The 27,214-nt window shown below is 40.5% G+C and overlaps 1 protein-coding gene across 2 annotated transcripts in view; it reads left to right on the top strand.

Moving 5' to 3' along the window:
- The window catches only part of SRGAP1 (SLIT-ROBO Rho GTPase activating protein 1), a 293,215-nt gene that overhangs the window by 108,229 nt on the left and 157,772 nt on the right, over positions 1-27,214 (top strand). The gene's annotated exons all lie outside the window — the stretch shown is intronic.

The raw sequence follows: 27,214 nt of genomic DNA, 5'->3' as shown, positions 1-27,214 counted from the left end.
CAGAAGAAAAACTCAGACACAAACAGGATAGGTAATTTGCCTGAAATCACGTGGTCAGTGGCAGAGGTGGGGTTCAAGCTAGCGTCTCCCTGGGTGAAAAACCTGTTCTTCCATTACACCAGATTGCCCGAGGTTTATGGTTGGCAGCTATCTATAGTGTGTTAAGACTATATCTGAAAGTACACAGAAAGGATGCCTTAATCAGTTAGTGATGTGTGCCCCAGGGCTTGAGGAGACTGAGGGTGAACCATACGCAGAGGATTTGACATTATATGTTATCTCTTTAAACTTACAGTCTCTCTGTCTTTGAAAAAGAGAAGATGCCTTATCACTTTGTAAAGATTGATTTGGTTTATACTCTTCCACATGAAGTTAAAGAGAACCTGTCCCTCAAAGACTTTCATCTTGACAGCTGCCATCCCAGCATTTATTTAAAATAACATGAATCTAGCTTTGTGTCACCATTTCCAGCAGTGGTGCTGCTGTTAACTGCATGAATACATTTGGGGACTTTTTCACTGGTCTCCTTCTGAGCCCTAAGCTATGTCAATGACCATTCTTTCGCATAAATGAATATGAGAGAAATTCTGTTTTCTTCATTGTCAACCATTTTTGTTATATAAGACATTTCACATTCTTTTCAGTATATTACAAACACGTCTTCTTGCTAGCACAGACCATGACATATATCATGTCTGAATGATCTATAAAATTTTGCAAAAAAATTTTTCCTGTATTATTTTGTTGATCAAGGTGTGCTTTGAGAGTAGCTCCAAATTATATGTCCCCCCCTCATCCCCCGCCTAGAAAAAAGGAGGTAGTGCTATATATTTCTATTAGGAAGAAGTCTTAAGGTCAACATATTAGTGTCACAGGAAATTTAACGTATTTGCTTGTTGTTTATTTAATTGCTTTTCCAGATAAACTTTTCTTGGACCAGCAATTTTTTTGAGTTTTCTTCTTTGCTTTATTTTGATGGAATTTGCCCTTATCTTTCGCATTAAAAAGAGAAAAACAATATTCACTGTTAGTAGAGACAATTTGTTGTCATGGAAAGATTTTTCAAACTACACAGATGTAGACAAACCCCAGCTCTGCTGCTTTCTAATTTGTGGGGACCTGAAGCAAGTCACTTACCCTCTTGGATCCTTAGGGTTTTTTAAACTCTAAAATGAGCATAGGAATTACCTTCAAGGGTATTTAAAAGAGTAAATGAAAAAAAAAAGTAAGTAAGGTGACCTATGCCCAAATATGAAGAATATTAGTACTTTTTCCTCCTTCCCTTCCACCTTCTTTGTAAATATTTGACTCCTATGTACAGCTGGCAGAGGAACCAGAGATCAAATTGCCAACATCTGTTGGATCATGGAAAAAACAAGAGAGTTCCAGAAAAACATCTATTTCTGCTTTATTGACTGTGCCAAAGCCTTTGACTCTGTGGATCACAATAAACTGTGGAAAATTCTGAAAGAGATGGGAATACCAAACCACCTAACCTGCCTCTTGAGAAATCTGTATGCAAGTCAGGAAGCAACAGTTAGAACTGGACATGGAACAACAGACTGGTTCCAAACAGGAAAAGAAGTACGTCAAAGCTGTTTATTGTCACCCTGCTTATTTAACTTCTATGCAGAGTACATCATGAGAAACGCTGGACTGGAAGAAACACAAGCTGGAATCAAGATTGCCGGGAAAAATATCAATCACCTCAGATATGCAGATGACACCACCCTTATGGCAGAAAGTGAAGAGGAGCTAAAAAGCCTCTTGATGAAAGTGAAAGAGGAGAGTGAAAAAGTTGGCTTAAAGCTCAACATTCAGAAAACAAAGATCATGGCATCTGGTCCCATCACTTCATGGGAAATAGATGGGAAACAGTAGAAACAGTGTCAGACTTTATTTTTGGGGGCTCCAAAATCACTGCAAATGGTGATTGCAGCCATGAAATTAAAAGACGCTTACTCCTTGGAAGAAAAGTTATGACCAACCTAGATAGCATATTCAAAAGCAGAGACATTACTTTGCCGACTAAGGTCCGTCTAGTCAAGGCTATGGTTTTTCCTGTGGTCATGTATGGATGTGCAAGTTGGACTGTGAAGAAGGCTGAGCGCCGAAGAATTGATGCTTTTGAACTGTGGTGTTGGAGAAGACTCTTGAGAGTCCCTTGGACTGCAAGGAGATCCAACCAGTTCATTCTGAAGGAGATCAGCCCTGGGATTTCTTTGGGAGGAATGATGCTAAAGCTGAAACTCCAGTACTTTGGCCACCTCATGCGAAGAGTTGACTCGTTGGAAAAGACTCTGATGCTGGGAGGTATTGGAGGCAGGAGGAGAAGGGGACGACCGGCATCACGGACTTGATAGACATGAGTTTGAGTGAGCTCTGGGAGATGGTGATGGACAGGGAGGCCTGGCGTGCTGCGATTCATGGGGTCGCAAAGAGTTGGACACGACTGAGTGACTGAACTGAACTGATGTACTGAACTGTTTGTAAGGCTTGATAAATACCTACTAAATTGGACAAGTTAAAATATAACTTTGAGAAACACCACTGAAATATAAAATCAGATGGTAGAAAAGATAACTATCCCACTTTTTCTTTTTTTAATTTTTTTTAAAGAGGTACCTGAAACTGAGTTCTCTTTGAATTAAATAATGAACTGCTCATGGACATTTCAGTTTGGTATAAGGAAAACCAAAAAAGTAAAACAAACTAAAAATAGCAAATTCACTTTTTTTTTTTTGATAACTAATAGTTTGCTTGAGCCTATTTATTTAAAATCACTTGAAAATGTACAGTCTGATTACAAGTCACTGCCCTAAAAGAACTTTGTGTTCTCCATCTAAAGAAATCAGAGGCCTAGCCAAAATAGTGGGCCTCTTTAAAAAGACCCCAAGACGGGAACATGTACTTCAGAGTTTGTTATGGTTGAGCCACAGATTGTGTAATATGACTTTGACAAGTTACTGATGTCGTTAGCCCCATTTGCATGACATAGGAATGATTCATATTCTTAGGCAACCTAGGTCTGTAAGGGATGGGAACCACTAAAAATGGTATGCTATTTCGCAAACAGGCGATATGTTTTGAAAATTTTGATAATAATGTTTAATTATAGACCAGGAGATTAACCAGAAATCTCTCTTGAATACCAGAAAACTTTGGTTGTTGAAATTTTTTTCTAAATTGTTTCATGTGTTAGGACACATATTCCTGCCCTTGCGGGGTTATAGTCCAGAGGAGGAAGTAGAGAAAATAAATAGTTAAATAAGTGAACTGCATGGTGTGTCAGATGGTGGTACATGCTGTGGAGAAAGGGGAGGGGATAGGAGTTCCTTTGGGCATGCTTGCTGGTGCATTTTGGGATATGAGGATCAGTTAAGATCCCACTGAGAAGGTAAAGTTTGAGCTGAGATGTCAATAAAGTGAGAAGCAAGCCTCTGGGAGATTTAGAAGGAGCCTTCCAGGCGAGGAGGGAATGACCAGTACAAAGGTTATAGAACATGCCTGGCCTTTCTGGAGTGTAGGGAACGGGGATGGAGAGTTCCAGAGAAGGAGCCGCAAGGAAATGCTGCATTAGAATGGTGGATGAGGCGAATCTTGACTTGCACCCTGAATGGTGTGTATTTCCAAAAGAGAAGTGACATGATCTTATTTTCTGTTTGAAAAGATCACTTTAGATTTTGTGTTTAAAATGAACTCTGTAGAGCAAAGACTAGAGAGGGGACCCTTTCGTACTTTACTAAATACAATTATAGTGGTAACAGTCCATTGTTTCAGTGAAGGGTCCTTGTAAAATAGGTTAAGTGGATTTTTTAAAAATTGCAGTACCTTGTGATCAGTCTGAAGCCAGTGTTCACCAGGCATTTGTTCAAGTTTTTATATTGACATCTGAAGATATTCATGTAATGACAGATGGAGATTTGAATGTGGCTAGTTGAGTGTGGCTGACTGCAGGACTTCCTGGAAAGTATTTCACCAGTTTCTGAAACTCAGATTTATCATCTCTAAAAGTGAAGTGCTAAAAAATAAAATTGAAGGTATGTTTATTTGGTTTAGTCAGTGAAGATTCCACAATTTGTAGATTAAAAGAGCTTATTTTTTAAGTTTTTTTAAAAATTATTTTTTAAGCAGTATGCACATTATTCATGAACTGCAGTGGCAGACATTTACTGGATTATAGCTATGTGTGGGCCCTGTGCTGGATAGGGAAGATACACAGATGATTGCAATATAGTTCTTGTCTTTGTGGAGCACACACTCATTTCAACCCACAGTGTGGGCCTCATGGAAATCCAAATGAAGGTTAATGGGGAAATCACACAGATGCACTATCCAAACTGGGAAGATCTTAGGTGACAAATAAACATCTACTCTAGTGTGACATTTGTAGATTTTCATGTAGCAAAGCATTAAGATATTTTTCCCAATATAAAAAGCTATCAAAAAACTTGACTCATTATGTAGATGTTAACATCAGCAGTAAAGAATCCGACCACAGTGCAGGAGACAGAGGAGACCCGGGTTCAGTCCCTGGGTCAGGAAGATCCCCTGGAGAAAGAAATGGCTACCCACTCCAGTATTCTTGCCTGGAAAACCCGATGGACAGAGGAGCCCGGTGGGCTGCAGTCCATAGGGTCGCAAGAGAGCCTGACGCAACTTAGTGACTAAACAACAGTGACAACCTGATCATTAGCCATCATTCCCCGTCCTGTTCCCTCCCACCAGCGCTAAACAGCCAGTAATCTACTTTCTGTCTTTATAGATTTGCCTATTCTGGATGCTTCATATAAATGGAATCGTAAATATTTGACCTTGTGTGCCTTTTTTTTTTTTAATTTACCTGATGTTTTCAAAGTGCCTCCATGGTGTAGCATATAGCAGTCCTTCATTCCTTTTTATTTCTAAGTAGTATTTCACTGTATGCATGCGCAACATTGTATGTATCCATTCATCAGCTGGTGGACGTTTGGGTTGTTTTCACTTTTCGGTTATTATAAATAATGCTGCTGTGAACACTTGAAGGCACAATATTTTGTCAGGTCACATTATCATCAGGATTATGAACCACAGGCTCCTACCACTGTTGGAACGAGAGGCCGAAGGTCCTCACCGTTACCCTCCCTGGTTCAGCTAAGGAGCAGGACATCAGGCCGCTTTACACTGGTGACTCCTCTGGGCTTTTTCCTTCTTGGTCAATTCACGTTCATCAGGTGGCTGCTCAGGCCTCAGGCAGGACACCACCTTGAACAGGAGCACAGTCCACAGCCTGTAACTCTGCCCGTGGTGGGGTATCTTCTGTATGTGACCTTGAGCAAGGACAGCGAGCAGGAGCAGAGTCATGGGCATCACACAGCCTGGCAGGGGTCCTTCACTTCACTGGGCTTTTCTGTCTGTGGTGTTCTCTTGGCATCTGGTAACTTTTGTCAAAACAAGGTAGATGTGCACTTGTTTCTGCCCTGCCTTCACTGTCCCCCCACCCCCACCCCCCACTTCATACTGAGAAAGAGAAACCATATGGGAACTGAGAGCGAGCATATGGGTGTGAGGCAAAACATACAGGCAGAGAGAGACGGGGCTGCAGTACCCGTCTGCTTGTCTTTGTTACTCGTCTGCCGGCTTCTTAATGTGCTCTTTTTCGTCTCATCAATTTTCTTCTTGGAAGCTTGACTTGTTTTTTTGGCCTCTGCATGATTTAGTCTTGAATGAGACATGCGGTATTAAAAAAACCCCAGAAATGGTCTCTTCGTTGGCACTGCATCTCCATTCTCCATGGCTCAGTGGGCGCTGAGTCTTGGAAAAGGCTAAGTGCAGTGACCACTGCGAACCCCCAAGAGGACAAAGAGAGTGGCCATCAGAAACTGCTCGCCGCAGCGATGAGGGCACAGTTTTGGGGGTGCAGGGGGATGCAGAACAGTCTCTGAGTCCCTGTTTGAGATCTTCTGAGCTTACCTTCTTTTCTGACCCCGAATTTATGCTAGGCAGACACAGGGCCTGAGTTTGCCCAAGCGTCACTGTGAAATGGTTCAGAACAAGCTTGGTAGGGATCGGATGAGTGGCAGCTGCAAGAAAAGACCCTAGATGGGAGGTGGGAGGGAGATTCAGGATTGGGAGCTCGTATACACCCGTGGTGGATTCATGTCAATGTATGGCAAAACCAGTACAGTATTGTAAAGTAAAGTAAAAATAAAAAATTTTAAAAAAAAAGAAAAAAAAGAAAACACCCTGGCACCCAGTACAGTCACTGTGGCCCTTGGGTTCCTTTTCAGAAACTTGGAAGAGCCCTGGAAAGTCTTCTGCTTGCCCGTCCTGATCAGTGCCACCTCCCACCCCCACGCTTCCCAGGCACACTTTGTTGTCTTGAGCGATCCCTCTGCTTACTCCTCATTACTCCCTTCTCACTCCCCAGAAGACTCTTCATCAGACGGCTGCATCCCACGCTTGCTCCTAATTGTGAAATTGTCTTGTAAGATTTGCAGGCTGGTTTTCATAGTGACCATTAACTGTGATTGATCGTCCTTGTTGAATGACTTGACTTTGTGAGAAACTTCACTGAGTGTTTAATAAGGTAAAGTGGGGTCCAGAGGATATCATGAAAAAATATTGTTTGTGGTTAGTGAAGGTGAGAGTATTTAATTCACTGTCCTTTGGTAATTATAGAGTTTGCAATAGAAGGCTGATGGGGCAAATTCTGTTCCTTTGGCAGGCTGTATCTTAAGTTGTTTTCTTTCTTTCAATAGCTATTACCTTATTTTTAAAAACACAACTATGAATTTGAATTGTCCTAAAAAAGCATACACCACACCCTACTATAGGCTGCATCAACAGAACGCTGAGTTTAACAATTTCTAATATTTAAGCTCCATTATCCCCTCCCCAGTCTTTTTTGTCCCTGTGTGTCAGATTAACAGTGTGTCTGTTCATCAGCTCATGAAATTGTCCCATTTAGCTAAAACATTTACTGAAGAACGGGAACTGCTGTCTTCATTGTAAGTGAAATGCCTTGCCCCAGGAACGTAATGTAAATACATACACTTTAGGTAGACCATCCTCCAGTTTGTCAGAGACAAGGTGGGATTTTTTTCTCATGACCAGAAGGTGGAGATTGCTTTGCCACTTCAGTCAAAATGTGACCCTGGCAAGACCCAAAATTTAATGTGGAGCAATCTGTTTAATTTCACTCATGCCAGAAAAACAAATACCATCTATCCTAATCCTCTGGCTGCTTCCCCCCAAAATGTTACTGCATATTTCCAGAGAAATAAGTTTCTGAAACTTCATTGGGAAAATAAGTTTCTTTTTATAATTTTATTTATGTGTTTGTTTTTGTCTGTGATAGGTCTCCGTGGCTGCACAAGCTTTTCTTTAGTTGTGGAGAGTGAGGGCTGCTCATTGCGGTGGCTTCTCTTGTTGTGGAGCAGAGGCTCGAGGACACTCAGGCTTCGGTATTTATGGTGTGTGGCCTCAACAGTCGGGGCTCCCGGGCTCAAACACAGGCTCAGTAGGTGTGGCACACAGGCTTAGTTGCTGTGTGGCATGTGAGATCTTCCTGGATCAGGGATTGAACCCGTGTCTCCTGCATTGGTAGGCAGGTTCTTTACTACTGAGCCACCAGGGAAACCCGAGGAAGTAAGTTCTGATCACTGAAGTCAACTTTGCAGGATATATATTTTTTTCCTCAGGGACATAGCTAGTCCACAAATTAAGAGTACTTGTATGTTTAATTTTTCTCTAATGTATTGATGCTGGTTAACTTGTGGTGAGTTTTACTGTGTTCCTTAGAATACTGGTGAAGCCCGATGGATCATTTAAAGCTGGGATAGAAACTAAAAAATGCAGTTCAGCTGGCATTTATCCTTGAAGCTTTAAACCCACGTCATTAGATTATCTGTAGTTATTTTATGAGGATTTACTGGTGTGCTTTCTTTCCAGATTTGAAATTTCTTCCTGTGTGAGTTTTTTGTTTGGTTGCTTTTTGTTTTGTTTTTACTGTTTAGGAGAGCCTTGCTAGATTTATTAGTAAGAAACAATTAGTTTTTCTGATGATTGTTTCAAACAGGGCTATCAGTTAATAAAGAATAATTACTTTTATTGATTACCTAGGGGCTTCCCTGGTAGCTCAGCTTGTAAAGAATCTGCCCTCAATGCAGGAAACTCCAGTTCGATTCCTGGGTCAAGAAGATGCCCTGGAGAAGGGATAAGCTACCCACACCAGTATTCTTGGGCTTCCCTGGTGGCTCAGACAGTAAAGAACCCACCTGCAGCGTGGGAGACCTGGTTTCCATCCCAGAGTTGGGAAGATACACTAGAGGAGCGCATGGGCAACCCATTCCAATATTCTTGCCTGAAGAATCCCACGGACAGAGGAGCTTGGCAGGCTACAGTCCATGGGGTCACAAAGAGTTAGATATGACCGAGCAGCTAAGCACATACACACATTGATTACCTAAACTGTGTTGGACATAAAATAGGATAATACGCATCATTTTCTCTCCTTTTAAAGATGAAGAAAATAGTGTTCAGAGGGTTAAGTAGGTTCCTCAAGGGTAATATTGTGATAAAGACAGATTTTGAACCCAGGTTTATGATATATCAAAGCCCACACACAGGCCTACTCACTCTCCAGTATTCAGATGATTCCACTAGGTTTATTTTCTGGCTTTGAAACTCCATACTACACCTTTTTAACAACTCATGTCCTGAGGACTATGCCTTGGCATTAAGCTGAAATGACCAAAACCCCTCTGAAGTTCACACTGACTCAATGTGCATCCACATCTTTGAACATCTGATGAAAATTCTTACATGATGCTTTTTTTAAACACTTCATATAATAGGAAATGCCTTCATATCTTGGTCTGTTAGTGGAATCAGTTTAAGGCAACACTGATAAGACAGGAAAATGATGCAAATATTCTAAATCCTCAACTGAAATTCATAGAGGTTGGCATTAAAATTCTCTCACTTTGTCCTTCCCTCCAACCTCCGCTCGGGCCAGGATTTCCCTCTGGGGATTCTGGAGTGTTGTTCCTTAATACTTCTCATCCTCTTACTTTCTTCTCCTTGCCTACCATTCCTAATTGGTTCTAAGCTTCTCTTTCACATGTACTCTTTCCTTCCAGTGTCTTCCTTGGCCTCTCTGCCCTGTCTGACACCTTGCCAGTCATTTTGCCACCAGAGTGATCTTTTTCATGTGTCTGTCCTGATGAAAGGCCTTCTCTGGTTCTCTTTTGCTCTCTCAGTCTCCTAATCTCCTATAGCACTCAGTAATCCAGGTAGGCTGAATAATGGTCTTCCAAAAATATCCACATCACCAGAGCCCGTGAGTGTTCCCCAATATGGTAAAAAGGACTCTGCAGATGTGACTAAGTTAAGGATCTTGAAATGGGAAAGGTTATCGTGGATTATCCAAATGGATTCACTGTGAGATCACCAGGTAAAATCACAAGAGGGAAGCAAGAGGGTTAACTGGAGAGAGCATAGCGATGTGCCAACAGAAGCAGAGATGGGAGCACGTTTCCAGTGCAGGTCCAGGGAATGCTGAGAATGTTGGCAGCCTCTAGAAGCTGGAAGAGGCATGGGATGGAGACTCCTGTAGAGCTTCTAGAAGGAGCTAGCCCTCCCAACACCTTGATGTTAGCTCCTAAAGACTGTTTTGGACTTCTAACCTCTAGGACAGTAGTAGAACAAAGCCGTTCTCCTAGGCCATTGCATTTGTGGTAATTTGTTACAGCAGCAATAGGATATATATATATAAATTCTTTGGTAACCATAAGTTTGTTTTCTATGTCTGTGAGTCTATTTTCTAAATAAGTTCATCTGTACCTTTTTTTTTGGAGATTTCACATACAAGTAATATCATATAATATTTGTCTTTGACTTAATATGTCAAACTTATTAGTATGATAAGTTTAGTATGATAATCTCTGGGTCCATCCGTGTTGCTACAAATGGCAGAATTTCATTATTTTGATGACTGAGTAATATTCCAGTATTTTGTGTGGAATATTGGAATTTGTATCCATTCATCTCTCAAGGGATGTTTAGATTGTTTCCATGTCGTGGCTATTGTAAATAGTGCCTCTGTGAGCACTGGAGTGCATGTATCTTTTTGTTTTTTAATAGGGGGTTTAATCACTGTCGTTAAGAACAGCGTGTCCCCTAAAAGTACAGTTCTGCATTCTTTCATTCCTTCCCATTACTTCCCTTTGTATAGTCACACTGGGTGTCCATACTGGCCATGATTTTATTATCTGATTATTACTTAGATACTAATACTGTATATTTGTGTATATGAACACACACATACTTACAATCTGAGCTTTTTAAGTTCTAGTTGAAGAGGACCTTTACACTAAAACACCATGTATGTCTTACACAGTTATCAACCTGTTATAACTTTTCTCCTTGACCTCTGCTTTGTTGACTGGGAGTAAGAAACTGGCTGAATCTCTAATCCTTGTTATACTCTTAAAAGTACTCTGTAGACCTTTACTGTCCCACATGGCAGCCACTAGCCATATGTGGCTAATCAACCCTCAGAAGGTGGCTAGTTCTTATTGCAGTGTGCTATAAGGTTAAAAGGCACACATGATTTTGAGATTTAATACAAGAAATTTCAAAATATCTCATTATTAACTTTTATATTGATTACATGTTGAAATTGTAATATATTGATATGTTGGGTTAAATACAATATATTTTAAAATTAACTTCATCTGTTACTTTTATTTTCTTCATTGTAGCCACCAGAAAATTTAAAATCACATGTGTGGCCTACATTTGTAGTTCATTTTCTGTTTTTACTTGCTTACTTTCTGAGGGTGCTTGTCTGCAGTTGAACATATTATTTGGCTGTGATGCCTTGGGGAGAAAATAAGAATGTGGGGGAGGAATATATTCACTGATAACCAAAGACCAGTGTCTAGCTCATATAATGTTTAACTACACAGGAACCACTAGTTAAAAGGGAAGACTGTAGATGACACTTTTCAGTAGATTAATGAGTTCTTTGAAATGTGACTGTTATCTATTTTAGAACTTTATTGCATACTTTTCAGGATTTTCCCAGAACTGAAAATTTAAGATAGTGTCATCCCTTTTAGAGCAGGGGGTAATTTTTCAGGATCATTGGGGAGAGATTTTAATGAAAACCATCTTTAAAATAGTAGTATTCAGTATTTGAAAGAGTTATAAACCTTAGAAAAAAATTTTTAATAATATTACCTGGTGTGCCTAAATATAATAGCACTGGAAAAGACATACCAGTTTTGTTTTAATCAACAGATTTGTCAGAATAGCCTCAAGATTATTTTCTTATTTTATTTGTTTTATAAAGAAAATCATATAATTAGAAACACCAAAAGTTGCCAGAGCAATAGGATATATTTTGGTATTATTTTTTCCCCTGGGGAGCTGGTACAGGGGCTGTTGGAAGTGGAAAAAGGAAGTAAAAAATTCTGCTACAGCAGAAATTAACACAACTTTGTAAATCAACTGTACTTTGACAAAATAAATAAAAAGAGAATGCTAGGAATCGCCTTTTCATATAATTAAAAGCATGGACTCGAGTCAGGGAGCCTAGATTCAGAACTCAGCTTTGCCTGTTGGCCAAGTGACCATGGGCAAGTTCTGAACCTCTTTTTGCCGCAGTTTACTCCTCTGTAAAACTGAGGTAATAGGACTTAGCTGGTGGCAGAGCGGATTAGAATCCACCTGCCAGTGCAGGGACGCAGGTTTGATTCCTGGTCCGGGAAGATTCTGCATGCCTTGTAGCAACTACACCCATGCACCACAACCACTGAAGCCCAAGCACCTGGAGTCTGTGCCCTGTAACAGGAGAAGCCACCACAGTGAGAAGCCTGTGCACCAGAATGAAGGGCAGACCCTGCTTGCCACAACCGGAGAAAGCCTGCGCAGTGCAAGGAGCCAGGGAGGCCCAGTGCAGCCAGAAATAAATAGATTTTAAAATTGTGGTAATAATAATACTTACTAGAATTGGTATGAGAATTAAATGAGTTAATTCATATAAAATAGATTAATGCTTGACATAATATTCACTCAACCATATTTCACTATATGGCTATGGGTAACTGCTCAGTCATGTCCGACTCTTTGCAACCCCATGGACTATATAGCCCAAGAGGCTCCTCTGTCCATGGGATTTCTCAGGCAAGAGTACTAGAGTGGGTTGCCATTACCTTCTCCAAATATTTCACTATAGTAATACATTATTATTATTATTATTATTATTATTATTATAGTTGCCATTACTTTTATTAGATATCTTACATATGAATAGAAAATTAAATTTTCTAAGCTGTTTATCACTCATACCTTCATCCTTCTGACAGTAGTGTGAGTATTTTCTTGGCCTCCAAAATCACAGCAGATGGTGCCTGCAGCCATGAAATTAGAAGACGCTTGCTCCTTGGTAGAAAAGCTATGACCAACCTAGACAGCATATTAAAAAGCAGAGACATTACTTTACCAATGAAGGTCCGTCTAGTCAAAGATATGGTTTTTCCAGTAGTCATGTTTGGATGTGAGAGTTGGACCATTAGGAAAGCTGAGTGCCGAAGAATTGATGCTTTTGAAGTGTGGTGTTGGAGAAGACTCTTGAGAGTCCCTTGGACTGCAAGGAGATCCAACCAGTCCATCCTAAAGGAACTCAGTCCTGAATATTCAGTGGAAGAACTGATGCTGAAGCTGAAGCTCCAGTACTTTGGCCACCTGATGCAATGAGCCAACTGATTGGAAAAGTCCCTGATGCTGGGCAAGATTGAAGGCAGGAGGAGAAGGGAACAACAGATGAGATGGTTGGATGGCATCACCAACTCAATGGACATGAGTTTGAGTGAACTCCGGGAGTTGGTGATGGACAGGGAGGCCTGGTATGCTGCAGTCCATGCGATCACAAAGAGTTGGACACAACTGAGCGACTGAACTGAAATGAAGATGGGTATCCTGTTTTCATGATAAAGTCGCTTGACCCAGAAGAGGGTGAGGCACTTGCCCAAGTTCATGGAGGAATGTAGTGACAAAACTGGGATTCTCATCCAGGTCAATGGATTGATTACCAGTTTATCTTTCCCAATAGCCTGATAAGCAGGGCTTTTAAACCCCAGGGGAAGTTACACTGTGATTATACACTGAGGCTCTGAAACTCCCTAGTTACATTGTGAGTTTTCTTTTTGAAATAAACTCCAAGAACAACTCACCAGTGATTGCTTGCAGAGGGCTTGGGGGTGTTTTTATTTTATGTAAAATCCCAACTCTAAATATTTCTCAGCAGAGGGTTGTCTCTGCGTTAAAATGGTGGTGTCCTCAACACACTTAACTTTTTAAGACTCAACCCTAAACATCTTTACTATGTAACTTTGTAAAATTTTGTAAAATGAGAACCATTATTATTTTCTCTGCTCCCCTAATAAGGATTTGGATCAACTGAGTTTACTTAGTTGTTTTCAGATATAGAATATGTAATCTCCTTTAACTTTATACTATTACAAGGGGAGAAAATATGGGAGTCAAAGATGGATTGAAGCCTAGCCCTGCAGAATAAGGATATTGGAATAGATTTTGCAGGACTATTGTAAGGATTAGAAGTAATATAATAAAGAGGCCAGCCCTTTGGAGGGGACCAGTGATGGTTGTTAGAGATGCTATCAAATTTTTACCTGTGTACAGGTGGAACTGTATTGTCTTCTACAGCAAAAAACATGTGTGAAGAAATCACTAGGGGTTGGAAAATCAAAATGAACATAACCTAGAGCTTTACATATGGGAAAATATTTGGAAGAGTATGCAACAAGTGCTAGAAACATTTATCTCTTGGGGATAGAAAATTAAGTAGGTTTTTAAAATTACATTTTCTAACATACTGCAGTTTATGTGTCTGCTTTTGTTGTAATAAACAATTGTTTTTAAGTTAAAAGAATCATCTGTATAATTTAATGGAGAGAGGCATGGCAGTCACTCCAGTAGTCTTGCCTGGAGATTCCCATGGACAGAGGAGCCTGGAGGGCTTTAGTCCATAGGGTCGCAGAGAGTCAGACATGACTGAAGCAACTTAGAACACAGCATGTCTATTTTTAAAAAGCACGAAAGTAATTTTGCCATATTAACAGGTGTATTCACAAGATGGGTAATTTCCCTCCTTCTTTCTACTTTTATAATCTTGTAAAATGAGTATGTCTTACATGAATGATGGAGAAAATAAAAGTGGATTTTTAATAGGCATGATCACCACCCCCAAAATGGAGTAGACAGTGTGTTAGAACTCACAAAAATATGTATTCTTGAGAAACATGTGAAGATGTTTTGTGACCAACAGTTGTAATAATAATATCAATATTCATAGGTACCATCTGTGGAGAGTTTTCTATGGGAAGCTCTTTTTTTCCATGCATTAGCTACTTTAATTTTCATCACAACCCTATGAAATTGGATTTAATTGAGAAATAAGATTATGTAAATTACCTAAGGTCAGGACTCAGAATTGAACTTGCCTTTCAAAGGAAAACAAATCATAGTAGCATGATCATAGTAACAGAGGAAATTTTCACTTATGCTCAGTGGGAGAAATAAAGCTTTCTGCTAAATTTATGACCAAGTTTGTATTGGACCAACTCTTCTCAGCAGCTAACTGTCATGTGAACTTTACCATATACTAAATTTTTTTCTTGATTTTCTCTTAATTGGGCAATTTGAGATTTTAGAGAAGTGGGTAGGATGTTGACCGAATATCTTTTACTTGATTTAAGCTTAAGGGAGAGCATTGCAGAACAAGGTTACAGATATTAATGAAAGGTTTGTTAAGTGAAAAAAGGTGGTGATACTGAAATCTGGATTTGTACAGAGATTCAAGTACAGAGGTTATGGGTGAGTAAATCTGCTCCTATTGTAGTAGGTAATGAACTTGGCAGTAGTCTTCCTTTTAGCCTTTGATTTCCAGAGTGACTAGAAAAAGATGGTTTTTGAAAGAAGTTTCGTATAAGTATTCATAACCATTTCCCCATAACTGTTAAACCTTTATTTTCCTTTAAGTATTGATTTCTCACGAGTTGTCTTACACACTGAACTTTTTAATTGGTTGACTTTGCCCTGTCTCTTAAGTGTGCTTACTCATACACAGTATCTGTGGAAGTTTGATATTTAATTTCAAAAGTATTTCTGTGAGTTCTTTGCAGAGGGGGTAGGGTGCCCCAGTTTATTCATCTTTATATAAAAGCAGCTAGCATGAGTCATATTGTTGGCATTTGATATGTTTTTTGTTGAACCAGTGGAGGGGGTTCTTGTTTCAGTTCAAGGAGACTTCTCTAAGGGTTGGAGTTGCCCAACAGTAGCACAGACTGTTCTTGGGAAAGAGATAGTAAGTTCTGGACAGGCTTGGATTCGGGGGGAGTTTGATCACTAGACTCAGTGATTTCTAAGCTTATTGTACATTTGAGATTCTGTGATTCTTCTTTTTGTCTAACACATGTCCAAAGAGGAGAGAAACAAAATATAAGTGGGAATCACATATTGTCCAGTAGAGCCGTTGATAGCAGTGATGGTTAATGGTGTTTGTACCAGCATTGGGAGCAATTGTGCTTTTCTCTGATTCCCAGAGTCAGCATGGACAGTTCTCATATTGAGAAACTGTTCCAATAAGATTAGACTTCAGACCATCTTCCAGATTTAGGCTGAGCCCCAGGAGAGAATTTTCTCAATTCTGAGAATGAGTATGAGAGTTTTAGAAGAAATCCCACTTCACATCCAAGTTACAAAAAGCCAGGAAAAAATATTATTCACTAAATATGCCACCTTAAATGATTTTGATTGGTTTTCCACATATCATTTACATTGTTGCCTGACTCATGAGGGCCCAAAAGTTATCATTAATCTGAATCTTGTTTCTCTTCAATTTCTGACAACTGGAGAAGGTATTAATTTCATCTACAAAGCTTAGAATTTCTGTCAGTGATCACAAAATGGTATTCCAGAGGCAAAATCTGGCACAAGGATGGATTTTCAATGGTTTGGACAGACTTTTATTTTGTTTTAATTAGTTGCTGATATTTTAAAATTTGGTGATTCTACCCCCAAATCAGATTTCTGGCTTCTCTCTAAAAAGGTCAGATTTGGCATATAACTGCATCAGGCATGCTATACAGTAGTCATTAGCTGGAGTCTGGTGGCTGGATGAGGTATGTATTCCTGCTTAAGCAATCCTTGTCTTTCCTTGGTATTACATACCCAGCTTGATTCACTCATTTATGGGACTCGTCTGGCCTCTGAAGGTGATAAGTTTGTGACCCTTCCTCTGTAAGTAATGCTCATGCACAGGTCTGAGGACTGTAAGTAGCTATTATTTCAACCTCAGGGAGGGACTGCAGAATAATCTGAAGTGTTTCATTGGGTTTGGGCAGAGTGCTCTGCCTCTGGGAGGATCCCGGCCAGCCAACCCTGTAACCGGAGGGAAGAAGAAATAATGTATTCATCCTGTACTGAACTGCTGGCGTTCAGGAGAGCCATAGGCTAGGCGACGGGGCCTGAAGTGCCCTGCAGACTGGGGCTTGTCTAAGCTCAGGGCGACTTGGCACCTGTGCCAGAGACGGATTCAGTGGAGTGGCAGACGGCTCTGTGCCATGCATTCAGACAGCTTTCTGAATGCCGGCAGCCAAGAGAACATCAGCTGTGCCTGTGAGTAGTGTGGGTTCGCGCCAGAAACATCTAAACTTCAAAGGAAAATAAAATTGTACTGTGGGTCGATGTGGAAAGCTTATGGTCTTACTGAATCGGGCTCATGTTTACAGAGAAGGAAGATGGTACAAAGAATTCTGAGGGACTCTACCAGCTTTTCAGGGTTTTCCATTAAATGTTCATCTGATCATTCAGTAAACACATGTAAAATGCTTATCACCAGACGCTGTATCAGGGAGTCACAATGGGACTACAGAATAAAATGCAACGTAGCTTGTATCATCTTCAGCTCTCTGCAGTGAAAAAAAGTGAAGTCGCTCAGTCGTGACTCTTTTTCGAGAGTCCCCATGGAGCCCACCAGGCTCCTCCATCCATGTGGATTTTTCAGGCAAGAATACTGGAGTGGGGTGCCATTTCCTTCTTTCTGATATCAGCTCTCTGTAGCCTTGAGGCCAGAATTAGGATGGTGACAGTGGTTAACAAGGGGCTTCCCCGGTGGCTCAGTGGCAAAGAATCTACCTGCCAAAGCAAGAGACTCAAGAGATGCAGATTCCATCCCTGGGTCAGGAAATCCCTCTGGAGAAGGAAATGGCAACCCACTCCAGGATTCCTGCCTGGCAAATTCCATGGAGAGGAGCCTGGTGAGAGCTACAGTCCATGGGGTCACACAGAGTCGGACGCGACTGAGCGACTAAGCGCACACACATTCATAACCAACTGTGATTTCACTTGGGTTTCTAAACGGCTTAAAGGGGTGTGTTTTGGGGTGGGAGGGGACCTCACAAATCTGAGGCAACATTTACTTTGGTTCTCATAAGGAGAGAATTTTGCTTTGTTTGACCTTGAAATTTTGTTCTTATGCTGGCCCACGACAGAATTCTGATATCTGGCATTATTAAAAGCAGATGTACTCTTCAAAAATCTGAGAGCCTGAAGACAGGCTTGAGGAGACCAAAGCCCTCTCCAAGTTCCTCTGGTGCCCAAGTCTGATTTGTGAATCCGACAGCCTTTGGCACTTGTTTCGTTTTCTTCACCTGCTCCCTTGCCTCCCTCACCTACCTTGCTCCTTTCTCTCTTTTTTTTAACATTTTTTAATATGAACCATTTTTAAAGTCCTTATCAAATTGTTACAATATTGCTTTTATGTTTTATTTTGTTTTTTGGCCTTAAGGCATGCAGGCTCCTAGCTCCCTGACCAGGGATCAAGCCCACACTACCAGCGTTGTAAGGCGAAGTCGTAACTAGTGGGCGTCCAGGGCAGTCCCCTATGCTCCTCTCTTATCTCTCTTCTCTGCTTGATTCTTTTCTCTTTTGTTTTCTCAGTAAGCTGTTTCCCCTTACCCTTCTCCTACTCCCCCCTGCTTTCTTTCCCTCAGCCCTTCTCTTTTCACCTTTTAGTACTTCCACTTCTTACCGAAACCCTGGGGAAACTTCACCAAAGGGGGGATACACAGTGTGAGCAAGGACCTGGGAAGGAAGTTTCAATCAAAAGCAACATGTAGATTGTAGATGCGTGATGAGGGGGAAGGTAGGCAGAAACTAGCTGATCCTGGGTGTTGAAGGGCAGGATTTAGAGCTGTTCGTGCATCCGATCTTGTTTAAAAATGAATCTCTTCCAGGTTAGAGCAGCTAAGAAAGAGTGGATGTGGCAGAGGCAGTAAAGCTAATATTGTGTTTGAAATCCTGTAAAGAACTTATAATAGGGCTTCCTGGTGGCTCAGCTAGTAAAGAACCCGCCTGTCAATGCACGAGACACAGGTTTGATGCCTGGGTTGGGAAGATCCCCTGGAGAAGGAAATGGCGACCTGCTCCAGTATTCTTGTCTGGAAAATTCCATGGACAGAGGAGCCTGGTGAACTACAGTCCGTGGGATCACAAAGAGTCAGACACGACTGAGCACACACGTGTGGCCAAGTGCTGACAGAGAGGAGTAAGATGAGTAAATGCTAGCGTTTTTACCTTTTTAAACTGCTGCTTTGTAAAGATTCAATGATACAGTATCTTTTACAAGGTATGCTTTTCAAAGTAAATTGCAAGACAGTGGACCACAAAGTATGTAAGAAAGGTAAACTATAGGTGTTTTAAATAATTTGCCATTTTAAGCTACTTGCTCTAGGCTGCACTGATTTTGGCCGCAGTGAGTCTTCACTGCTGCGTGCAGGTTACTCGCTGGTTGCGGTGTGCGGGCCTCTCATTGCGGTGGCTCCTCTGCTTGCAGAGCACAGGCTCTAGGGCACGTGGGCTCAGGAGTTGGGTGAACAGGCATAGTTGCCCCAAGGCATCTTCCTGGACCACACATCTAATCTGTATCCCCTGCATTGGTCCTTCTTAACCACAGGAGCACCAGGGAAGTCCATTTTAAACTACTTTAATTCAGAATTAGATATGTCTAGTTATAGTGAAATGAAAGGCAATCTCATCACCTTATGGTACTTATAAATCCTTCCGTTCCATATCCTCAGTATTCTACTAAATGCAGCTGATACCACCTTCTCTTATCTAAATTAGTATTAAACACTTTTTAAAAGCTTGTCAAATATTTCGCAGAAAATGTTTTCTGATAATCAGTTATAGAATATATTTCTACAGCTATCCTTTCTAAATGTGATTAATATGCTTTTTTTTTCTTTTTATAAATTATACAGTTGATTTATAATATTAGTTTAGATGTACAACAGTGATTGGATATTTTTATGCATTACCAAAAAATCACCACAATAGATAAGTCTACTACCCACCTGTCACCATACAAAGTTCCTATAATATTATTGACATGTTCCCTGTGCTGTACATTACATTCCCAGATGGGAGTGGAGGATGTGCACTTGTTTTTAACTTGTTAAATAAATAACTTGAAGCATTCTCAATAATGAGAGCTGAGTAAAGATGACACTCCTTATCATTATAGAATATTTACTTTTAAATCTCCTAATAATTGGTCCAGCCCCTGTCTACCTTATGACCCTGAAGTATGTAACAAACCGCCATTCTGGTAAACTCCCTGAACTCTTCAGATAGTCATACCCTGGAGCCTTTGCACAGGCTACTCCTTTTACCCAAAAAGAGTCCGAAATGCAGTACTTGGATGCAATCTCAAAAACGACAGGATGATCTTCGTTCGTCTCCAAGGCAAACCATTCAATATCACAGTTATCCAAGTCTATGCCCCAACCAGTAACGCTGAAGAAACTGAAGTTGAACGGTTTTATGAAGACCTACAAGATCTTTTAGAACTAATACCCAAAAAAGATGTCCTTTTCATTATAGGGGACTGGAATGCAAAAGTAGGAAGTCAGGAAACACCTGGAGGAATAGGCAAATTTGGCCTTGGAATGCGGAATGAAGCAGGGCAAAGACTAATAGAGTTTTGCCAAGAAAATGCACTGGACATAGCAAACACCCTCTTCCAACAATACAAGAGAAGACTCTACACATGGACATCACCAGATGGTCAACACGGAAATCAGATTGATTATATTCTTTGCAGCCAGAGATGGAGAAGCTCTGTACAGTCAACAAAAACAAGACCGGGAGCTGACTGTGGCTCTGATCATGAACTCCTTATTGCCTAATTCAAACTTAAATTGAAGAAAGTAGGGAAAACCGCTAGACCATTCAGGTATGACCTAAATCAAATCCCTTATGATTATCCAGTGGAAGTGAGAAATAGATTTAAGCGTCTAGATCTGATAGATAGAGTGCCTGATGAACTTTGGAATGAGGTTCGTGACATTGTACAGGAGACAGGGATCAAGACCATCCCCATGGAAAAGAAATGCAAAAAAGAAAAATGGCTGTCTGGGGAGGCCTTACAAACAGCTGTGAAAAGAAGAAAGGTGAAAAGCAAAGGAGTAAAGGAAAGATATAAGCATCTGAATGCAGAGTTCCAAAGAATAGCAAGAAGAAATAAGAAAGCCTTCTTCAGCAATCAATGCAAAGAAATAGAGGGAAACAACAGAATGGGAAAGACTAGAGATCTCTTCAAGAAAATTAGAGATACCAAGGGAACATTTCATGCAAAGATGGGCTCGATAAAGGACAGAAATGGTATGGACCTAACAGAAGCAGAAGATATTAAGACGAGGTGGCAAGAATACACAGAAGAACTGTACAAAAAAGATCTTCACGACCCAGATAATCATGATGATGTGATCACTAATCTAGAGCCAGACATCTTGGAATGTGAAGTCAAGTGGGCCTTAGAAAGCATCACTAGAAACAAAGCTAGTGGAGGTGATGGAATTCCAGTTGAGCTGTTTCAAATCCTGAAAGATGATGCTGTGAATGTGCTTCACTCAATATGCCAGCAAGTTTGGAAAACTCAGCAGTGGCCACAGGACTGGAAAAGGTCAGTTTTCATTCCAATTCCAAAGAAAGGCAATGCAAAAGAATGCTCAAACCTCCGCACAATTGCACTCATCTCACATGCTAGTAAAGTAATGCTCAAAATTCTCCGAGCCAGACTTCAGCAATACGTGAACCGTGAACTCCCTGATGTTCAAGCTGGTTTTAGAAAAGGCAGAGGAACCAGAGATCAAATTGCCAACATCTGCTGGATCGTGGAAAAAGCAAGAGAGTTCCAGAAAAATATCTATTTCTGCTTGACTGACTATGCCAAAGCCTTTGACTGTGTGGATCACAATAAACTGTGGAAAATTCTGAGAGAAATGGGAATACCAGACCACCTGACCTGCCTCTTGAGAAATCTGTATGCAGGTCAGGAAGCAACAGTTAGAACTGGACATGGAACAACAGACTGGTTCCAAATAGGAAAAGGAGTACGTCAAGGCTGTATATTGTCACCCTGCTTATTTAACTTCTATGCAGAGTACCTCATGAGAAATGCTGTACTGGAAGAAACACAAGCTGGAATCAAGATTGCCGGGAGAAATCAATCACCTCAGATATGCAGATGACACCACCCTTATGGCAGAAAGTGAAGAGGAACTAAAAAGCCTCTTGATGAAAGTGAAAGAGGAGAGTGAAAAAGTTGGCTTAAAGCTCAACATTCAGAAAACAAAGATCATGGCATCTGGTCCCATCACTTCATGGGAAATAGATGGGGAAACAATAGAAACAGTGTCAGACTTTTTTTTGGGGGCTCCAAAATCACTGCAGATGGTGACTGCAGCCATGAAATTAAAAGACACTTACTCCTTGGAAGTAAAGTTATGACCAACCTAGATAGCATATTCAAAAGCAGAGATATTACTTTGCCAACTAAGGTCTGTCTAGTCAAGGCTATGGTTTTTCCTGTGGTCATGTATGGATGTGAGAATTGGACTGTGAAGAAGGCTGAGCGCCAAAGAATTGATGCATTTGAACTGTGGTGTTGGAGAAGACGCTTGAGGGTCCCTTGGACTGCAAGGAGATCCAGCCAGTCCATTCTGAAGGAGATCAACCCTGGGATTTCTTTGGAAGGAATGATGCTAAAGCTGAAGCTCCAGTACTTTGGCCACCTCAAGTGAAGAACTGACTCATTGGAAAAGACTGATGCTGGGAGGGATTGGGGGCAGGAGGAGAAGGGGACGACCCAGGATAAGATGGCTGGATGGCATCATGGACTCGATGGACGTGAGTCTGAGTGAACCTCGGGAGTTGGTGATGGACAGGGAGGCCTGGCGTGCTGCGATTCATGGGGTCGCAAAGAGTCGGACACGACTGAGCGACTGGACTGAACTGAACTGACTGACCCTTGTCACACACATCCTCAGCTGACATCCTTCTACTTAGCTACTGTATTGGCTCCTGTGTCATATCAGAGCCTCCCCTGACTCACCTGGGAAGAATTTACTGTTCTTCCTCTGTCCTCTCAGCACTGTCTTCATGCTTCCATTGTAGGATTTACAACACTGCCTCAGCTTCCCAGGTGACACAGTGATAAAGAATCCACCTGCCAGTGCAGGAGATAGAAGAGAGATGGGTGCAGTCTCTGGGTTGGGAAGATCCCCTGGAGAAATACATGCAACCCACTCCAGTATTCCTGCCTGGAGAATCCCATGGGCAGAGGAACCTGGCAGGCTACAGTCCATAAGGTGCAGTATATGCTAAGTCGCTTCAGTCGTGGTTGACTCTGCAACTCCATGGATTATAGCCCACCAAGCTCCTCTGTCCATGTGATTTTCCAGGCAAGAATACTGGAGTGGGTGGCCATGCCCTCCTCCAGGGGATCTTGCTGACCCAGGGATTGAACCCACATCTCTTCTGTCTCCTGCATTGGCAGATGGGTTCTTTACCACTATCACCACCTGGGAAGCCCCAACACACACACACACACTGAAAAAAACCATTAAAAAACAAGTTATTTTTACATGTCTGTAGACCAGGAGCTACCTTGGGAGGCCCTGAGGGAAAAAAGCAATGGGTTTATCTTTCTTTCTTCAGGGCACAGCACCTGAAAGTTACTCAGTGTTTGTCAGATGAGAAGCATAAGCATTTTTGTAATCCTTTGCTGGTTGAGCAGACAATGAGAGAATGTTGTTGAATCAGTTTCTGCAGACTATGTGGGTAAAGGTTGAATGTTTGTACAGGACCAAAAATAACTTTTACTATAGAATTTGGCTTTTATAAGAGGATAAAATAGCAGAATATTATGATTATACATAGGTTTTTCTCTCAAATTGGACATTTTCTTTGATGTTTTGAAGGATAAAGTGAAGAGGATTTTTGTTTATTTGGCTGTGCCTCTCAGTTTAAGCGTCTTAGTTCCCTGACCAGGGATCAAACCTGTGCTCCCTGCAATGGAAACAGAGTCCTAACCACTGGACCACCAAGGACATCCCAAGAAGGGAATGAATAGTTCTGCCATTTTAACAAGCTGATTGATGTTCAGTATTTGCTTAGGCCTGAAAAACCTTAAAAGATATGCACATATATAAAACATATGCTTTGTGTGCGCCATCAGTAAGTCATATCCAACTCTTTGCAACCCCGTGAACTATATATAACCCATCAGGCCCCTCTGTCCGTGGAATATTCCAGGCAAGAATACTGGTGTGGGTTGCCATCTCCTCCTCCAGGAGATCTCCCCTCCCCAGGGACTGAACCCACATCTCCTGCGTTGGCAGGTGGATTCTATACCACTGAGCCACTTGGGAAGCCCAAGTGCCGGGTGTCAGGAGTGTGCGTATATATACATATAACGATATGATTTTTTTAATGCCATCTCTTTAAGAATTTTGTAGCCTAGGGTTGGAAGATATTTATTCTGTGATCCAGAATTGTGACATCCAGCTGTGAAATGAATGTTAAGGAAGCACGAGTAACTCGGCTACTTTCTGATTTCCTTGTGTCAGCTCCTGAATCAGAGTTCAGGTAGTTCACTCGGAGCCAGAGGTTACTGACTATGAAGTTGCCAGTAGCAATCCCATCAAAGTCTCTAATAGAAGTCTAAGGAAACTTAAATGAACACCTAGATGAAGGTGTTCTCTTACCGTGGAAGTAGACACATAAAAGATATCTTTAATTGAAGATGTTTAGAACATGATTTTCAGTAGATTCAACTGGAGTTTTTTCTACTGTTGACTGAGTAGAGCATTGTTTATAGAGGAAACCTTGTAGGGCTGGATACCAGCAGGGCCACGTGGAGCAAAGAATGAAGAGGCATAGTGGCATGGGTGGTGGGTTGCAGAGAGAAGAGACAGGAAACCCATTTTATGAATTAGCAAAATTTGAGTCCTATGTCCAGATGTGCAGAATGAAGCATTTTAGTAACTAGCTATCTTTACGGAAGCAAACATTCATCAGAGATAGTTATTGAGAATCTATTATGTGCTGTACGGAAATTTAGAGACATGATATTGGTAATCAGATTAATAATCTGTATAGTTCAAAACTCTACAATAATTGGAACATAATGCCAGTAACAATAATGATTTAAAACAAAAGTAATTGACTTAAATACATAGTTTCCCATAAAGCCAGGACATTAAGAAGTACTAGAGAATTAGCGTTAGCCGCTTGGCTAGTTTTTGTAAAATATTAGGTTTTTAAATACAATGATAGAAATGAAATTTGTATTGCTTTTCTAAATGATGCTAGACACTTTGCACTTAAACTTTTATTTGATGCATTAATAGTTATACACAGCATCTGTGTACATTCTAATAAATTATCACTAAGGCTTGGCCTGGATCACTTAGACTTGCTTTGTGTAACTGCACATTGTGTGTAACTGTTGAATGCTATAAATTTGCATCGTGAACTTTGGAGTTAGACAAGCCTGAATGGGAATCTAAGTCTAGTACTTATTCATTGTATGACTTTGGACAAAATACTTGGTCTCTTGCTTTGACATAATAGGATTGCTGTGAGAATTAAATGAGCTAAACTACATCAAGTACTTATCACAGGATCTGGAACATAGTAAGAATTCAGAAAATAGTCTCCTGTTCAATGTAAATGGTAAATTGCTTGGGAAGTTAAACTGTGTTCTAGTAGATGCTTTAAAATTGTAATTACTGCTTGGGAGATAACCTTAATTTTAAAAAGCCTCAATTTGCGATTAATTCTGTACAAAAGATTTAAGCTAGTTAAACGTTTTTCATTCTTCAAACTTATTTAGAGAAAAACATATATGGAACATGTTTGTGCCATGAGACTTCATGTTGAATTATTTCAGCAAAGAAAGTCACCGTTTACAGAATGCCTTGAACTTTTGTCAGTGACACAGCCATTCCAAAATGTAAATCTTTGGACTCTACAGATCAGTGATTTCTATACACTGTCTTTTTCTGGTAATAAAAATCAATTTACTGGTATGATTTTAAATGTCCTTGCTTAATTATGGGGAAGTTAATGAAGTTCTGTCTCTTGTGCATTCTAAATAAAAGCACTAAATTGAATCATTCAGATCTGTACTTCCTTAAACTGGCCTTTCCAACAATGTAGTTAAACTGCAATAATTGATCACCTGAATTTCTTGGCTTTCATCCTAGCTAGCTCTCATCTGGGAAAAAAAAAAAGTGCAAATTTGATTTCTATACTTGACATTAAAACATTATCTGGGCCAGAATGTAATATTTGGCTGTCAAAAGTTATGAAAACTTTTATAGTGAGCTTATTCTAAGATAATACTGAGGTAAATGTCATTTCAAATGAAGACATTATTATGAAAACTTAGAAAAACAAACACAGTCTGTAAGTGGAGGAGATGTTGTGATACTGACTTTACTTTCATATCCATGCAGTGAGGATTAACTGCGCTGAGAGGACACCTTCTTATTTTGTTTCTAAAGGATTCAGCATAACTCTACTCCCCCCGCCCTCCAGATATTCAAATATCTGCTCAGATATTGGGGCACTAGGAGGAAGCCACGCTTTGAGCTTAGAATGGAACCAACCCAATTTCATATATGTCTGTGCTCTTTATTTTGCTTAAGTAGTTGGTGATTTCATAAAGGAGAAAAAGACTTTGTTGTTCTTGGTCAGTTGTCCAGCTGTGCTCGACTCTTGGCAGCCCCATGGACTGCAGCACGCCAGGCTTCCCTGTCCTTTACCATCTCCTGGAGCTTGCTCAAACTCATGACCATTGACTCAGTGATACTACCCAACCATCTCGTCCTCTGTCATCCCTTTCTCAACCAGCCTTCAATCTTTCCTAGCATCAGGGTCTTTTCCCAGTGCTAGAAATAGACGTTAGGGAGTTATATATTTCATGAAGAAGTAACCTGAAAGATTCTATTTGGTCCGACCACCCTAAGCTTCCTTCTTCAGAACGTTACTGTTCTGAGCCAGGGTATCAAGAATTATTATTTTTAGTTTATTTGTTTAAGAAACTGCTTTTCATTCTGCCAGATTTGCAGAGCCTTCCATATGTTACATATCCTTTAAAGTCGGTGTGGGGCCAACCACTGAAGCTGTCACTGCTGACTCCAGTTGCCTGTAGTCTTTTCTGAAAGTCCTTTAGTGTGAGTAATTGACACCATCAAATCTAGAACTTAAATTTTTTTCTTTTCTCAGTCCACATTACATAATAATTGGCCATTACAGTGTTGGACATGATGAAGAAGTCTTTGTATATCTCATCTCATTGAAGCCTTCCATTTTCTTTGGGAGGGGAATATAGAAGGTATGATTATGATCATTTTGCAGTTGAGGAAACATAAGTTCCATAGAGATGATTACTATTCCAAGGTCATATTTCTATAACTGGAACCAGTGTCCTGATACTCTGTATTCTGGCCCATATTTGCCTTGTGTAGAAATCTTAGTTTCCGATCAAGTCAGCCAACTCTTCAAAGACCTTTTCTGATTCCACTTACAGAACTTTTCAGATTCCACTTATCAGAAACTTCATCACTAGAGAATTGTCCTATAGATGAGCTACATTTCCAATTTTAAATGTTCTTTAACAGTCACGTTAAAAAAAGAACAGGTGACATTAATTTTAATATCTTTTTATAACTGAGTATGTCTAAAATGTTTAATTCTAGCATTAATATAAAAATATTGTTCTTTTTTCCCCACACACTAGGATTTTGAAATCCCCTGTGTATCTTACACCTGCACATCTCAGTTTGGACCAGCT

This window comes from Capricornis sumatraensis, chromosome 4 (assembly GCF_032405125.1).
Source record: "Capricornis sumatraensis isolate serow.1 chromosome 4, serow.2, whole genome shotgun sequence".
In the NCBI taxonomy this organism is placed as follows: Eukaryota; Metazoa; Chordata; class Mammalia; order Artiodactyla; family Bovidae; genus Capricornis; species Capricornis sumatraensis.
Note: the sequence above shows the minus strand (reverse complement) of the source record. Positions and strands in the feature narration are given on the sequence as shown.